We start from the raw sequence: 17,816 nt of genomic DNA on the forward strand, positions 1-17,816 counted from the left end.
GCCAGATTTTTGTAAAACAATTCAACCTTGAGCACTATTCGGCCATATAAGATTTTCTAGTTCTTCAATCAAAGCTGGCAGTTCAAGAGGGCAATGTAGCCTGTCTCTGTACTTGAGGCTCTCCACTGATTGCTCTGAGTCGACAATAATAGCAGAGCTGCAGCCAATTTCCAGGCTGGTGAGAATCTTGGGAAAAGAGATTTCAAAAATATTACGCCCCACGGAGTCCCCACAGTTGGTGAAAAATAACAGTGCCTCACTAGGCCGGCCAAAATTCTCGCCTGACCACTGAGTTCCGTTGTGGTCACAGAGTGCAGGCCTCGGTCTGGAAGAGAAGAAAGAAGTGAAATAAAATGCAGATGGTGCACAAAGAGCTTCATCATACTTGATAGGTCATTTCTAGAGAATTACATGATTAAGGAACGTGAGAGAACAGAGTAGCAGATGTATTGGGACTTCAGAAAAACATTTTGTAGGGGGCTTTAAAATTACTTGGGAGCTTAATAAAAATTGACATCTATATGGACACTATCTCATGGTTGGAAAGCCAGCTGAAAGATGGAAAAGCCTGTAAACAAATGAAAATAAATGGCTTGGCGTTCACATTAGGAGGAGTTCTCAGCATTGGCACGTGAAGAGCTATTATTTAGCATGAGAGCTCCATGGCTAAGCTATTACAGTGGGATAAATAGATTGGGAATGAACAGTGCAAATGAACTATACTGGCAGGAGCCTCTGGAAAGGTAGGGACCCTCATACCATGGAGGTGTTGGTATTCAAATTTAGAAAAAGACTACTCCCGAACATCTGTTTTTCAGAATACAAAGTGGTGTCATTGTGGCTGGAAAGCCAGGAAGAGACCACAGTCCTGACTGTGTTCAAGAAGAGTGGCTGTTGAGAGTGCTGCTATGGAAAGAGCCTAAATGTCCATCAACTGATGAATGGATAAAGAAATTGTGGTTTATATACACAATGGAGTACTACGTGGCAATGAGAAAGAACGAAATATGGCCCTTTGTAGCAACGTGGATGGAACTGGAGAGTGTGATGCTAAGTGAAATAAGCCATACAGAGAAAGACAGATACCATATGGTTTCACTCTTATGTGGATCCTGAGAAACTTAACAGAAACCCATGGGGGAGGGGAAGGAAAAAAAAAGAGGTTAGAGTGGGAGAGAGCCAAAGCATAAGAGACTCTTAAAAACTGAGAACAAACTGAGGGTTGATGGGGGGTGGGAGGGAGGGGGGGTGGGTGATGGATATTGAGGAGGGCACCTTTTGGGATGAGCACTGGGTGTTGTATGGAAACCAATTTGACAATAAATTTCATATATTAAAAAAAAAGGAGAATGGCTGGGGCAGGGGGGCAGATGAAAGATTCTCTGTTACATCAGGCAAATTGACAATTGAGAAGGAAGGGATCTACAGATGCTTGAAAGATGTAAACAACAAGTATAAAAAGATGTATCCCAACCCCCCAGGGCAGAGTGATAGGAGAGAAGTAAAAAAAGGATCATTGCAGCCAAATTCTTTCAAATATTGAGAACTCTGTTGGTCAGTTACGCTAGGAAATGATTCTTTTAGAGTTCATATTCCTATTTCAAGACCCTACTCAAATGTCACCGCATTTTCCTGGCTTTCTTTGATTCTTCTCCCACACCTCCAAGGCAGAATTAATCACTCCCTCAATTCTCTTGCACAGCATTTCATAAATGCTTACATTGTAGCACTAACCACACTGTATTTTAGCTCCATTTTGACTTCTATTTAGTAGGATGTGAGCTTCTTATGGACTGGGTTTGTGTCTGATATTTTTCACCTCCAGCGCCTAGAATACTGACTAGTCTATTAGATGTGTAACACAGTGAATGGCACACCCTGACGCGTTTCCTTGGGATTTAGTTGTCCCAAGTTATTGTTTGTTACCTTGATAAGGCCACACTGCATTACAAAATGAGGGAGAGAGAATGTTTTATGTAATGATATGAAAAGATTGCCCATATGCTCATTTTAAGAGAAAAAGGCAAGGTGCCAAGCAGTGTGTGTATCTTGCTACCTTTCATGTAGAATGAAAGAAAAATCATAATACATTCCTATTTGCTATTGTATTCATAAGTGACATCTGAAAGGTTACTTAAAAAGCTAATTACTGGTTAGCTCTGGGGGAGATAGTGTAATAGAATGATGGGGACAAAGATAAATGCAAAATATTTTACTGTATACATGTTTATATCGTTTTGACTTCTTAAGCATTCATTCAACAACTATTACAATATTTAAAAATATCTCTTTAAAACTAATCACACAGAGCATGAAAGCAATAGCAACAATGATAAGAAGGCTGACAGGATGCCATGGTTCGTTAGTTTAAGCAGAAAGGTTGTGCTGTGTATTGGTTGGTTTTAACAAATGAACTCAACTCCAACTATGGACCAAGTTGTTGACGAAGAAATTAAGGGAATTTTTATTTTCTCATACAAGTCATGGTAATCACAATTTTTTTTTTGGAAAGCTAACTGGATGAAGGTGGTGCCTCACTCTGCTTCTACTAATTACACTACCAGGGCCGCATGCCTTAAGGATTCTCCATCTGTCACATTGAACCCAAGACAATTCCTTAACATATTGTTAGAAAATCAATATTTTAAGTAATGAGATTTGGTCTGTCCTTGAAGTAGTGCTGGGTCCTAAAATAGACTTATATGAAGTTTTCATGTGTCTAAACTAATTAGTGATTGCTCCCCTGACTGATTACTTTCAAACAAAAACTATCACTATACATATATATGTATACACACACACACATATATATATACATACATATATATATTCATATATATGTACATATACACACACACATACATCTTGAATGACACATGTCAAAATATAATTTTCAAGAAGTTACCAAACATAACCCATACAAATATAAAATATGCATGTGTTAAAGAGTTATTCAACTCATTAATGAGAGAACGAGCTGGCCAGTAAAGACGGTTCAAAGGAAAAGTAAAAAACCGAAGTTGTATAGGCGTGGGAGAAAAAAATGTTTGACCAAGATGGGGTTAGATACATAACTAAGATGGTTACACAAATATGATGCTTAATAAATCCCACAGAGCAATAAAACCATAGCCTTTGGAATTATCTTTTCTACCAGGCAGAAATCATTTGTATCTCTACTAGATAAAAACCTACCAACAAACAGGCAACTTCACAGAAAATGGACTTTTAGTCAATTATTAGATACAGTCAAACAAGGTATATTCCCTTGAATGGTCAAATAATTGTCAGGTGGGCTTGTTAAACAATGCTCTGATATGACATCCAACGGGTATATGTCACTGTCTCTTTGCCTTACTTTCAAGTTAGTTGATGTTTCTTAATACATGTTAATGAAAGTGAAAGTTGGTGAAAGAATGGAGTGAGCCTTATCTTTGTCACCAGGCCTGGGAACAATGGGGTTTTAGATATTTTAAGAGGTAGGCCTTTTCTAATGGGATTCTCTGTACATATGAGTTAAAAAAAAAACAGAATTATTAAGATATGTATTTTGCAACTGATATGATGTTGAGGATGAGGACAACATTGATACCCCTAAAAAAGACAATAATAAATTTGACTTCATTTGGAAGTAAAATATATGCATAATTTTACATTTATTCCTTGAGACGAGGGAACATCCTAACTCACAAAACTACCGTGAGCAGAAGACCATTTTATATTTATACAAACTGAGGATGCAGCTGTAATACATGAAAATATCTCCACAAACCAATTAACAAGGGAACTTGTCTTTCCTTGCTAATTGGGAAGCTGCACAACAAAGCTTATGGCTTTGTTGCTTCAGAGTAAATCACAGGGCTGATCACCAGAAGGCATATTTTTGATGTATTCCACCCAGCCTGTCAGTTCTCTAAATTGTAAGCAAAATAGTCATACAGTCAATGGCAAAGGCTCAGTCAGAGCTCTTCAGGAAAAATAAAGGTCCACAGAGAAACCAAAAATGCAGAGTTCATGTTGACAAAAGGATAGTTTTTCAAGAAACAGTGCAATCTATATTTTTCCAGAACGCAATGCAAGGCATAGCCTCAAGTATCATTAAGTAAAACTGGTTAATTTAGGTAGTAATAAATTAGTCTAGGAAAATTCTTAGAAATGCATCAAGCCAGCAATTCATTTAAAAAAAAACACACACACAAACTTTTCACCCTGGGAATCCATGGGCTAAGCCCAGAATAAGAACAATTCTATTTATCCTCGTCCAAGACACTACTGAGTTTTCTACATCTCTTTCTTTTTGCTTTGTGTAATATCCTAAGGAATTTTAAGTTGGAAAGTTTACAGTTGGCATAAACATTTTATACTTCCCCATAGGAATATCAGAGATGCTCTGCTTATAGAGGAAATTTGTCCTGAAGAAGAAGAAGAAGAAGAAGAAGAAGAAGAAGAAGAAGAAGAATGATGGTGGAGGAGGAGGGGGGAGGAGGAGGAGGAGGAGGAGGAAGAGGAGAAAAAGAGCAGCTGGTTATCCAAACATTTCTCTTATAATAACCAGATGATTTGAAAAGGGAAAATGTTGTGAAGAGAAACACATGCAATTTGAATTCTTTGAAAGCACCACAACTACTATAGGAAAAAAAATATCTGGCCCAAATAAAAGTGTCTCCAATGCTACTTAGTATTTTCTTACTGACCCATTAAAAGCTGATGTACTGTTCAGGAAAAATAGGAACCCGAAAAAAAGACCACTTAACATCTTCAAAGTAATGTCATCATTCTTTATATTTTCTGTGCCCAAGGCAGACTTTTTCTTTGTTCTTTTCTCAATTGGTCTCTTAATAAAGCCTGAGGAGAGACTATACTTCCCCATGAAGATAAGGCTATTAATTAACCAGATTTGCCAAATAAGACTGGAAAAGTAAAGTATTAAGTAGCAAACTTAAATGCTGCAAAGTCATAACTGTGGCAGCAACACAGGGAGATTTCAGTGTTATAACCATCTTTAGGGCTTTAACTTCTACATGGGTAAAACTCCAAGGTTGTTTTAACATCTGATTATTAACAATCAAAACCTAGGCTTTGGGGTCTCCTTATGGTTATGGGAGATAAGTGCATTTTTATTCATTTATTTTTAATTCCCGAAAATTGTCTTCATATCTGCTCTTGATTTGAAAACAAAATACTAACCAAAAACCCTGTCTGAAGAGAGACTACAAAGGATCTAGGAATGCTACATAATAATGCTGGGGAATAGGGATTTCTCCCCTTACACTGATCTGACTGGATGTGGAAGCCTTGGAGGAGGTAAACACTGGTCTGAGATAAAGCAGAAGTAGAAAAGGAAACCTCTCCAGGAGAACCTTTATTCACAGAGGCAGATGGGGCTGAAGGCTCCCTTCAGCGTATCCCCAAATCTCAAAGACACAGCCAGGAGATCAAAAGCCATCAAGGAAGTCTACAAAAGAGGCAGAAAAGGTACATCTGAGTGGGGAGCTAGGGAGAAGAAAATGTAGAAGCTCATAAAGAAGGAAAAATTCTATAAAAACATAGGAAAGTTTTTACCTAAAATGGAGGCTTCATACATGCAAATAAGTACATTCAAACTAAGAAGTGGTACTGGAAGGGCAAGCCACAGGGAACGGAAAGTCATTTTCCTGGTCATGCAAATGAAGGTCTCAGATTTGGCTTGTGACCTTGAAGATGAGAAATTGCAAGTGTCCTAGACCATTAGAAGTCTAAAATAATATTATATGTTAGGGGAGAAAAAAGGTTCCCAAATATATAAGGGATTTGATGTACTCTTTTGAACTCCCAGGCAGACTAATTTTATCATTCTTATCTTAGTCTTCACCTCTGAAATTTCATTCCTTTATCCTAGTTAATGGTCCAGCACACTGTAGTGTTCAGTTCGAGGCAACGTGGTTGGGTGTCAAGTCAAAGAAATAAAGACAGAGGTCAGATTCTTGCTCTGACTCTACTTTTCAAAGTAACCTCTGGAAACCAAATCTTAAGCATTTGACCTCTTTTCCACACACTAATCTCCTCGTGTTTCCATAAATCGTCCACCTTTTGAATAAGTGTTTTCAATCCTTAAATTGAAAGACCTTAAGCAAAGGGAAAACACAGACTTAAAATTGTTTTCAGAACCACTAAAGTCTACTAAAGGGAAAAACGATGACAAAGGCATGGGAAAGAAGTCTAAAAGAAAATCAGATTGAGGACTTTTGTCTTATGAAATCCCCAATGTTTGGAAAATGAAGATTTCATAGTTGTTCTTTAAATGGGAAGATTGATCTTGGATCACTTGAGGGGGGGGGAGAAGAAGGTAAAGAGGAAGGGGGGGGGAAGGAGTGGGGAAGGAAACAGGTGGAAGGATCCAAACCTTTTTATTTCCAAAACAGACTGTATGATTGAATTTCAATTTTCCTTTCCTAAACCAGTTTGCATTAACACTAATATAACCATCGGGTATGAGTACATAGTTCAAATGCTTTTAATGAAGTGAATCAATATCTTCCTCTCGTAAATCAGCCTTGGTTGATGGGGGAAAGTGGGGCATGCAGTTATATCTGAAATGGCCACATGTGTGGTGCATGCAAAGGGGGAAAGGGAACTACAATTTATAGATCCCCTACTTGGGACAAGGTCCTTCACACAGGTGACAGGATTTACCCTTACATTCACCTTATGAGGCAGTGGTTTTGTCCCTGTTTTGAATAGGAGGATACAGAAGCTAAAAATGCTGATTCCCCAAGGTTTCATGGCCAATAGAGGCAGAGCCACAATTCATATCTAGTTTGGTCTGACACCAGAGCTTCCTCTCTTTTGCAGATCATCTGCTGCCTACATGGGCCTGACTGGCTTCCCATGGGCATTTGACTTCATCCAAGATTTGGTAAGATCAGCCCTACTCTACTCTCAGTGTAACCACAAGAATTCTTATAAAATATCAAACTACTAAAAGTCTAATAAAATACCAACAATCTTATAAAGTTCTTATAAAATATACATCTTTCATGAGGCACACACATGAGGGGTCCTTGGTTCTCAACAGTTTACTGTACTGATAGAAATTCCCACCTACAAGTACATTTGTTTCTCATGTGGACACATATAAAGCCTTTGTTGTATTGAGGGTATACTTTCAAGTCAGACAGACGTGGTCCTGTGAACAACATAGCCTTATGTAGTTTAGTGTTTTTCACACAAACTATAACTTCAAACGTTCTAAGTAATATATGATTTACAATCCTTTGTTCTCCCCTACCAAACTGCCAACCAAATGGCTTGGTGAACGCCACCAGAATGGTCTTTCTTTTCCTGCCTATATTGCTTGTTCTTTTCCTTTCCAAACTAATTCAATCACACTTCTTAGAAACTTGAAAGAGTGTAGGTCACTCTTTTATTGTAACTCAAAATCAAATGAAAAACAGTATAACTCATCAGGAATAGTCTAATGTGAAAGACCAAAGAGAATCTGCATGAAAGGTGAATATTTCTGAAGAGCAATAAGAAATACGGATTCTACTATAATATAGAGGATTCATGGGCGGGGGGGGGGGGTGGGGGAGGGCGGGGACAAGACAGCATGAACCCACCCCCAAAAAAGAAGAAATAACTGTGGCTTCTTTAACTTCAAAACCAGAATGATGACTGCTTCTTAGAAGGGATTGGTTTCAGTTTCTCTCACTTAACCTACCCACCCATGTGGAGTGCCTAGATGAACAGTCTCAGCATCAGTGTGGAGTTGGTGAGGACAGACCATCATACTGACCCCACCACTGACCTGATGAATCAGAATCTGTGCATTGGGGAAGTCATCTCCTCCCCAGTGATTCATATGCACATCCATGTACATTGATCTATTGAATTTTGGCACAGAAGAGAAGGATTCCTTTTCTTAGAGATGAGACTAGAAATAATAATTACACTAAAAAAATAATAGAAATCATGATGGAATAAAAATATAATTTCACTACAATAATCCTACTGAAGTTATATCTAGATATAAAGACTGACTTTTAGGAAAATGGAGATGGTTTTAAACTTTTTTTTTTCAAAATAAGTTATGTGATTGAATTCAGATATTTTTTTTTCTCACTCTTTTGCTGACATTGATATAACCAAAGGTTGAGTGAATGCATATCTTCATGTGTAAATAGGGATAATATTGCCCACCCCACAGAATTGTGGTGAAAATTAAATAATGTGTGAACAATACCCAGCCTATAGCAGGCAGTCAAAACATAGTAGCACTATTAGTAACCATAAGTACTAATTTTTGTACCAGAGCTCAAGTAGATTAACTGGCCAATTTAACTGGTCTCCCAATCAATTTTATTTTCTCCCCTGTTGTTTGTTTGTTTGTTTGTTTATTTGTAGAGATGTGTGGATCTACAATCACAGCAAAACTTGGTTTTATATTCCTTAAATTCCTAGATATGTAAATGATGAATCCAGTCAAAGGAAATTCTCCAAATATGCCAGACCCTAACATACTGATTCTACATTCTCCTGTGACTCAAAAATAAACAGTATAATATTTACCTGCACTATTATAATTAGAACAGGAAATGCTTCAATTAGACTTCTTCTCATGACAAAGAACCATTCCGTTAGTGTTCTCTCATGTGACAAACCCACCTCAATCTACATCCATCACCACGGTTTCCATTTCTAATCCTACCCTCAGAACTGTGAGCTGTATAATTACCACTACGCCATATTAGCATTTGTGGGTTCCCTCGATACTAATGGGATGCAAAAGGTGACATGTGTATGGATTGTGTCAAGTTGTCACACTCCACAAAAACATGGTCCTAATCCCACAGGCTGCAATATCCACCGAATGATACACTCATGTCACAGAAGTACATAAATAGCGCTCTGCTGCCCGTTAAGGTTTCCTGGCAGTGGGATGAGCTCAGGGGGATGTATGTGAATGAGTGATCACATGTCATACGAGATGATTAAAAATGAGTAGGTCCCTTTTAGAGATTAGTGATTGTTAAATTATTTCATTCACTTGCTATTCGTGATGAATAATAAATCACTTTCCACGTCTGCTATTCTATTCATTTACTACATAGGGATGTTTAGAAGCTAATTACTCTGAGATAGTCTCCCCAGCAAGAACGGAAGAAGGGGATGGGGCATTCCAGTTCTGATTGCCTGTTTTTTATGCTGGGACTAACATTTAGCCAGATTTTTTTTTTCCTTAGGGTTGCCCATAGTTATATCCATTTCCTAGTGTTCTTGGAGAGTTTTACTTAGTATGTCCTAGTGTTTTAAAGGCTGTTGGGGACTCTTTGAAGGTCAAAAAGCCCCTTAATCTAAACTAGTACTTCCTAGAACTGTATAAATTAATTGTCTGTTTGGTAGGTGTCAGGAGGACTCATTTCCTTACTGAGAATATGTTAAACTCCTCACAGGATGTGCAACACACTCAGCCCCTTCCCTCTAAGCTTGCAATTAATCTGTTCCTTCAGCTCAGTATTTACTGAGTACCTATTTATCAAAGCTCAATGCTTTGATAAAGATTGTGAAAAAGAGAAAGATAAGCCATGTTCTTGGCTCTAAAATTAGCCTAACATCAAATCAGAGAGACAATTGATATATATAAAATGATAAAAGATTCAATAAATATCTATCTCACAGGAATCTTGGGCTATCCACTGTGTTAGGCGCTTTTGTAAACATTATGTCATCTATTTAATCATAACAATGTTTTGGGATGAGTTTTATCACCATTTTACAGATAAAGAAATTGAAGCTCAGAAACGAGACTTACTTATGTTTAAACAGCTACTTGGTAGAAGAACTGAGACCCAGACCCCTCTGAACTCCAAGTCCAGTACACTTTCCAAACCCCCATATGTTCCATACACAATATGTGAGATAATTAAGAGCTAATTTGTGAGGCAAGGAGATTAAGTCTTGTAGTTCAGAGAGAAGGGCCCAGAGTTATCAAATAAGTCTTTGTAGACACAGGGTCTTCACAAAGTGAGGCTGTGAAGGGTAAAAAAGGTGTAAGTGGCAGAGGAGAAAAGGAACAAAAGAAGCAAAAGCCAAGAGATCAAAATGAGAAAGGGACATGGGAGGGGCGATTACAACTGGACTTGAGTAAACCATATACATTGTGTGGGGGACTGATTGATTAGGTTTCCCAGGCTAATGAAGCCATTACATGTCACATAAGAGAAAAGAGAGCTACTGTATTCTTTCCTTGACCAAATTTTCATCAGGTTCCTCTGAGTTGCCTTCTTAAGTAGGCCTCAACCTCAGCCTATGGGAACTACAAACTCTCAGAACAAACAATTGTATCCCCACCTCCCCACCCCCACCCACTAAGAGACTTAAACTCTAGCATGGTTTTTATGGGCCCAAAGCCTTATCCCTAGGATGACCACAGTCCCTTAAGTCTGGCTGAGAAAGCTCCAGCTGCCACAAGAATTTACTGTTTGTTCCAGCCAAAACTGGACCATAGACCCCTAATCTCCCTTTTCTTAGAGCATTTTCTTCAGAAAGCTTATAGTTATAAATCTTTTCTCTGTCCCTTTGAGATATATCTTCTAAAACCCAGGAATATCATTCTCAAGTGAGCCATTCCTTTGAAATGTAATCATCAAGAAAGGTAGGGTCCCTGTTGCCTAGTTTCTGTGGGAGGGTAGGAGCCTAACTTTGATAAGCATGAGTTAGTTAGCAAACACAGATGGCCGAATCATACTGACCATCACTACGCCCCAACATCCTTCAATACTATTCCTTAGGTACATGCCAGCATTTAAAAAGCTTCCCACCTTTTGTTTCAATGGAGATGAGTTCAGTTAATACTGGAGTCTCCATCCCCTACTGCACTAGACTGAAGAAAATCTGTCTTTCCATCTTTAACATTTAGCCCTATTTCTCTTTGACAATATTGGGCAGAAGAATGACAATAAAAGCAATGTTTAGCTTAGGAGCAAGAAGTAGAATGGTCACTTTCCCCCTTAAAATCCTTCAGTGACACCTGGGTAGGTCAGTCAGTTAAGCGTCCAACTTCAGCTCAGGTCATGGTCTCGTGGTTTGTGAGTTCGTGCCCTGCTTCAGGCTCTGTGCTGACAACTCTGGCTCTGGAGCCTGCTTCAAATTCTGTGTCTCCCTCTCTCTCTCTGTCTCTCCCATTCTCATGCTCTGTCTCTCTCTGTCTCACAATAATAAAGAAACATTAAAAAAAAATCCTTCAGTGGATCCTTGTCACTTCAAGGTTAAAGCTAAAAGAATTAGGCATGGCACACAAGGTCCTTCAGGTCCTGACTCCTGTCTTCCGTTCCAGACTCATCTTTCACCAGCCCTCAACCAATACCCAGTGTTATACCCAGCTATAATGTAAGCTTGCCCTTCCTGAAACAGGCCATACCAGTTTCTCATCTCCATAATTTTTCAAAGGCTAGTCCTTTTGCCTGGAATGGTGGGAAAAACAGCTAGCATCTACTGAACATTCAAGGTATGGTGGGCTCCATCCTAAGAAATTATATTCAGTATCCATTAATCCTCACAGTTTTATAAGATAGATGGTCTCCTCTTTCACATGAGGCAAGTAAAAGCTCAATGAGTTTAGCTAAGTTGTCCAAGGTCATTCAGAATGGCAAAGCAGAATTTAACTCAGGGAATTTCATTGTGCTCCTGACTCAGCTTTTACTCAAAACCAAATAGACCATATTATTTCCTCTCCTCCTCCATTATTTTTCCTACCTTGTTCCCATTGTAAAATTCTAGGCATACTGTCAAACCCAGCTCAAGACTCTCTCCCACTTGAAATAGGCCCAATCCCTCTCTCCTCTGCTTTTATAGCACTCTATGTCTTCTGTGGTTATAACCCTTGTCATGTTACAGAGAGTTTTTTATCCATTTGTGTCTCTTTCACCTTGAAAGTAGAATGTCTGGTTCATTTTCATCCCAAGCCCAGTACTTGCCACAAAACACATGTTCAGCTAAAGTCTTTTGTATAAATTCTTGAAAGTAGGGAGAGACAAACATAAGACAGGTAGTTGGAAAAGTTATGGAAGAGACAGCCTATGTTAGTATTGGCTGACTTACTGATTTGTTACAAAGGATTATAAAGAAGAGGAATAAAAAAATTGATCCATTCAACATATATGTATTGAACCCCTTCTGTAGGCCTAACACTATGGTGAGCACTTGGATAACATTGAAGCTTCCAGCATGGTTAGTGGGAAAACAAAAACCATTGGCAGGAATAAGGAAATCCTTCCAGAGAAGTGCTTTTGTTGGGGATAGGTGTCAGAGAAAAGAATTGGATACTCAGATTGATGATTTATAAAATCCTTGAGATGAACACATTTGCGGTTTTCTGTTTTGATTTGATTTTTGGTGTATTTCTTCCAAAAAGAAGGAAGATAGGTATTTGTCATTTATAGACAAAAAAAGTCCATTTCAGCTGGGTAGATTTTCTGTAGGTGGCAACGTAGGAGAATGGATTTGAATGAGCACTGGTTTTGTGTCTGCGTAATTGAGATTGCAGTGTTATTAGTGTTCCAGGGTTCTCACCATAAAACCCAAATTGTTTGCTGCTTTGCATAAATTTACATGCCAAATTAAGGGAGTTTTAACCCACGTATGTGGGAGGAAGGGAAGAGAAATTAATACAGTTTGTATAATTACATTCAAACCCAAATTAAGAGACTGTTTTGCATATCATATGCAGAGTAGTTTAGTAAATCTATCAACTTAATCAAGCCCCAGGTGAAGGACAGTGAGCTCCAGTCAGTTGTGTGCTGGTAAATGTTGAACAACTTGCTCTTCCGGAGAAAAACAGTTATCTTAGATAGGGTTTGCGGATTTCTGTTTACATCATGGATGATTTCAAGCTACCAATCTGATATCACTGAATACTGAGTTGGGAAGAGATGTGTATATTTGACTTTCAGGAGCCAATGTATGTGGGTTCCAGCATACCACAGGCTTCATCTGAAGATTAAAATTTCACACATCTCACTTACTGAGCTTCTAAACTTAAGAGCTCCTTCTAAAAGATGGACTCTCTGACTGGTGGAAGGAATGTCAGTAGCCATGAGAAATTGTTAAACAGTGAGCCACATGCCTCTTCAATTTGGGGGAACTTAACAGCTTCTTCAGGGAAGAACCAAAGCCAAAAGTACAGAAAGGCAATGATATTCCCTCATGGAATGGTGTGTGAATGGAGGAACATTTGCTGACACATTAAGGACTGAATGACTCCACTGTTGGAACAATCCCCTCGAGCCCGCCATCCCTGTGTAGTTCTAAACACGGGCCAAGTGTGGCATAGATGCACAGGACACTACGGTGAAAGACAGCAAGTACCTGAGAGCACTAGAATTACCTGCTTATATGTTTGTTTCTCCTAGATCCTGAACCCCCAAGGGCATCAGCCACGTTTTATTCAGCATCGTATTCCCAGTGAGCCACCGACACACAGTGGTTTCTGGATTGATGCATACAGTGAGGAAATGAGTAAACTTGCAGGGAAAATGTTACATTTAGGACACCTGCACTGCTTACTTAACAGGTATACTGTGAGGATAACACAATGACAGATGGAAAGCTTTTTGAAAAATGAAAGAATTAAACAAAAGCTGGGTATCATCGTTATTACTATATCTCAAAAGAATCTGCTGTAAACTAATTAGAGCAATATGGGGTTTTCCAGTCAGGGATATTGACAATAATCTCCTGTAGATATAGAAGCCTCCCAGTCATGTGGTAAATGCCTTGAAGTACTGCCTTCTAAATTATTGTCAAAATATGATAGATTGCCAGTTTCAGAAGCTCATTGGGTAAAGTACGTCAACCTCTGGGAAAATAAGAAACTTTGTGATGGTGTTTCTAAGACCCATATTTTGATATAACTCCACTAGAATGGGTTACTTGTTAAATGTTTCTGCTTAGATGACTTCTCTTTTAAGCTTCTACTGAACATATATTAAGTGCTGCTGCATTCATTTTATCAAACAGCAGAATGTCTAGACTGTTGGCCATAATTTGTTGGTCAGCCATTATGTATTACCTCAAAGATTTTCAAAAGTGGGCACCAAGCAGGTCAGAGTGATCTGAGAAACTTTTTCACACTACACACATTACCCAGAAATTCTAAAAGGCCCACAGTGTGATGCATCCATTTCCTCCCTACAGGCTGAAAAGCAGTGTTTCAGAGGGATGTGTGTTTTATGCCTCAGATGTGATGGGATGGAAAAATCAAGAGACTGAGGACCACAGATAAGTATTTGCAGAATGGATTCATGCATAAACTAGAATATTAGAGCTGAAAGGAATCATTAAGAAGATATGAAGCCTCCTTTACCCCACCAAGAAGTAACTGAGTAACCCAGCGAGGTCAGGCAGAGCCCAGGTCCAATGCTAGTCAGTGGGAAGGCAAGGCTAACAGCTACCTGGTCAGTGTTTTTATATCTGTTTATGACCTCACTCTCACTGATGGCTTTACCACAATAGACATCACAGTATGTCTTGCCAAGGTATGACATTTAAAGTTTTATTTTATCTTCTATACCATCTTAGTGCTCAATCTGTTTACACATTTGTTAAATTAATAACCACTTTATAATTTGGCACTAATTTCATTGCCTTTCTTTATGGTATTTATCTCCTTGACCTAACTTCCTATTCCATAGCAATATTTGTGCCACATATTTTATAGAGTCCCAACCTACTGTAATTATTCATGAGTGTTAATATATTCTATCTACTAAGAATGATGTTATTTGCTGAAGATACAGTACCACACAAGACAAACAATGTCCCTATCTTTACAGAATTTACAATCTAGTGGAGTGGCCATGCAAATAACCACATAATTATAACAAGCATATAAGTACTATAATGGGGGAACTATAGATTTCTGTGGGAACTCAGGAAAGGGATAGTGCATTTATTACTTATGTTGTAATGCAAGTTATTCTAAAAGTTAGTGGCTCAAAATAACAAATATTTATTATCTCATAAATTATTTGGGTCAACAACCCAGGCATGGCTTAACTAGGTACGTCTGACTCAAATTCTCTCATCAGGTCACAGCCACACTGTCAGCTAGGCTGAAGTCTAATTTGAAGGCTTAATTGGGGATGAGGTTTCATCTGTTTCCAAAACTGCTTATGTGACTTTTTAATAGGTTTCAAAAGGTTTGTTTCCAAGCTCACTGACATGGTTGCTGGCAGGCTTCAGTTTCTTACCATATAGGCCTTTCCACAGGTGTTTGAAAGATCCTCTGGTAATTGATGGTCCAAGAGAATCAGAGACTGAGAAAGGATGCTGGAGACAAAAGTCTGTCTTTTTGTAACCTAATCTTAGAAATGACATCTTAAGGAGAAAATGCACATTCCTTCCGCTATATTCCATTCATTACAAGTGAGTCACAGTTCCAGCTCGTATCAAAGGAAAAAGACTGCACAAGGGCATGAATAGGGCCAACGTAAGGACTCCCTATCACAGATACCTTAAATGGGCAGGGATTAGGGTATATGGAAAAGGAGCCCCTTTGCTCCCCGATCCTGAGAAAGTAGCATCTGAATGAACTTGAAAAATTGAAGGCTGAGCAGAAGTGGCCAGGCTGGAAGTGTGCATGTGTGGTTGAGTGTGTGCATATATATGCATACTCACACAAGGGGGTAAGGACAGCATCAAAAAGACTATTCTTTTTCCAGGATAGCCTGTGCAAAAAAGCAATGGTGAGAGCAAACACGTTTAGTGTTCCTGGAGCACAGAGGTATAACCAGAGGTGGACACTCATAAAGGATGAGGCTGGTTGGACAGGAAAGCCAAAGGATGGGTCATGACCTCACCCTCTTGCTTTCCTTTGTCTCCTATGACTTCCACTGTTTTTATCATTAGATAATAATAGATTACTGAGAGAAGTATCAGTCAGGTGCAAGTAATACAATATCCAACTCATACTGACTTAACCAGTAAGGAAACATATCAGTTTGCATAAGACTAGAATATTTCCAAGGTTGAGTGACTCAGTAGCTCAAGAAGAGTCTTTTCTACTTACCCACTTTGCCATCCTGAGTACTGGCTTCATTCCCATGGTGTCACTTCACGTACAACAATGTTCCATGTATTTCTTACTTGAGATGGAGAAAACCTTCCCAGAAGTTCTTTATTTTTCTCCCTTCCTCTCTCAGTGGCCAGGATTAGGTCATAGTCTAATTCCTGAGTGAGTCAATGGCAAGGGGGAAAAGAATTACTTTGATTGGCTTAGACTAATCAACTAGGATGGGATGATGTGGCACATCAGCCACAACTACCCACTAGAGACAGCTGCATACTCAGACTAGACTGGTTTAGCCCTTCAAAGAATTCTTTCCACTGATTTGTGCTCTAGCTTCCATGCCCTGGACTGTAATCAAGGGCAGTTCAAGGCTCAGCCACATAAAATCTGCTTCTACACTAACTAAAAAACTGCTTTTGAAGGCATTTTTTTCTTATATCACTTGAGGCCTTTTGTGGAAAACCTTGCATAAGAAACACTTTCCAAAATTAAAGTTGAAAAAACAAAGTTCTTGAGGACAAGAAATATGGAGCTGACCATGCTTCCCTTTTTCCAATGGCTGCCAGGAAACTCTAAGCGAGAGCAGGAACCACAGACCTCTATTAACAATTGTAAATTATTGAGGAATTTACTCCCTGCTTGTTTTCTTGGACTTCATTTTGTTTCTGTATCTCTCCAACCCAGACATCAGCTGATGCCTCCAGGTTTCTCTGGCTCAGCATTCTCCTTTTCACCCTCTGTCACCGAGGCTCATTTCCCTCACTGGTTGCCACCAGAAACACTATATATTTTTTTTTTTTAATATATGAAATTTACTGTCAAATTGGCAGAAACACTATATTAAGCATTTGGGGAAACTGCTTACTGCAGATATCTGTAGAATGAGGGAGCCAGGGGGAAAACCCAGGCCAGATGACAGACGTCAATTAGGAATTTCACTCACCTGTGTCATCAATACATTCCCCAGTCCCACCGCACCTTCGTCCAATCTCTTTAGGAACAACGCATATTTCTCTTCTTGGCCTATGCATAGCAGTTCAGGAATCATCTTTGGCTATTTAAGTAGGCCTTTGGGATTTCTCTTTCCATTGTGGACAGGTCATCAAAGTACTCCAAGCACGGTTCTCCCCCAAGAGAAAACCTGGTAGATGATAACATTTTCACCATCTTCTTATACATATATATGGTATTAAACTATTGTGTATGTCTTTCTTTTTAAGCCACCCAAAGTCCTTTTTGAAAAAGACAAATTATAATTAAGTTTACTAAAGCTACCTAAACAATGTTATAAAGGACATTATTGGCTACAAAAAATAAAATGCTTGAAATTACAAAAAGGGTGTAGCTAAGCAAAACATTTGCACATGATCTGGGGTGTGGCTGTGTCACATGTAGGTCTCATTTTCCTATCCTTCTCCTAATGCTTACATACAAGATGAGAAATCAATTGAATAAAACACTAGATAATTCTGAATCCAAAACACACCTCTCAAGTATTTAGAGATCATAATTTTAATAAATATTTTCATGGAAAGAATATATTGTTATCTCTTTGGAACATCACATACTTCACTCTGCTACCATACAGCACTACAGTCAAGAAAGACTCCTTGACTTGATATTGAATAGTTATGTGATCCTGCCATGGCAGAAAGAGAGGTTTTTAAAGATGCTGAAAAGGATACCTAACCCAAAACAATATTCTTGAATTATTCATTTTGCCACAATGCAGTTGGAAACTGATCCCCACAGGTCTCCTTTCCACTGCTCT

This window comes from Panthera leo, chromosome C2, assembly GCF_018350215.1.
Source record: "Panthera leo isolate Ple1 chromosome C2, P.leo_Ple1_pat1.1, whole genome shotgun sequence".
Classification (NCBI taxonomy): domain Eukaryota; kingdom Metazoa; phylum Chordata; class Mammalia; order Carnivora; family Felidae; genus Panthera; species Panthera leo.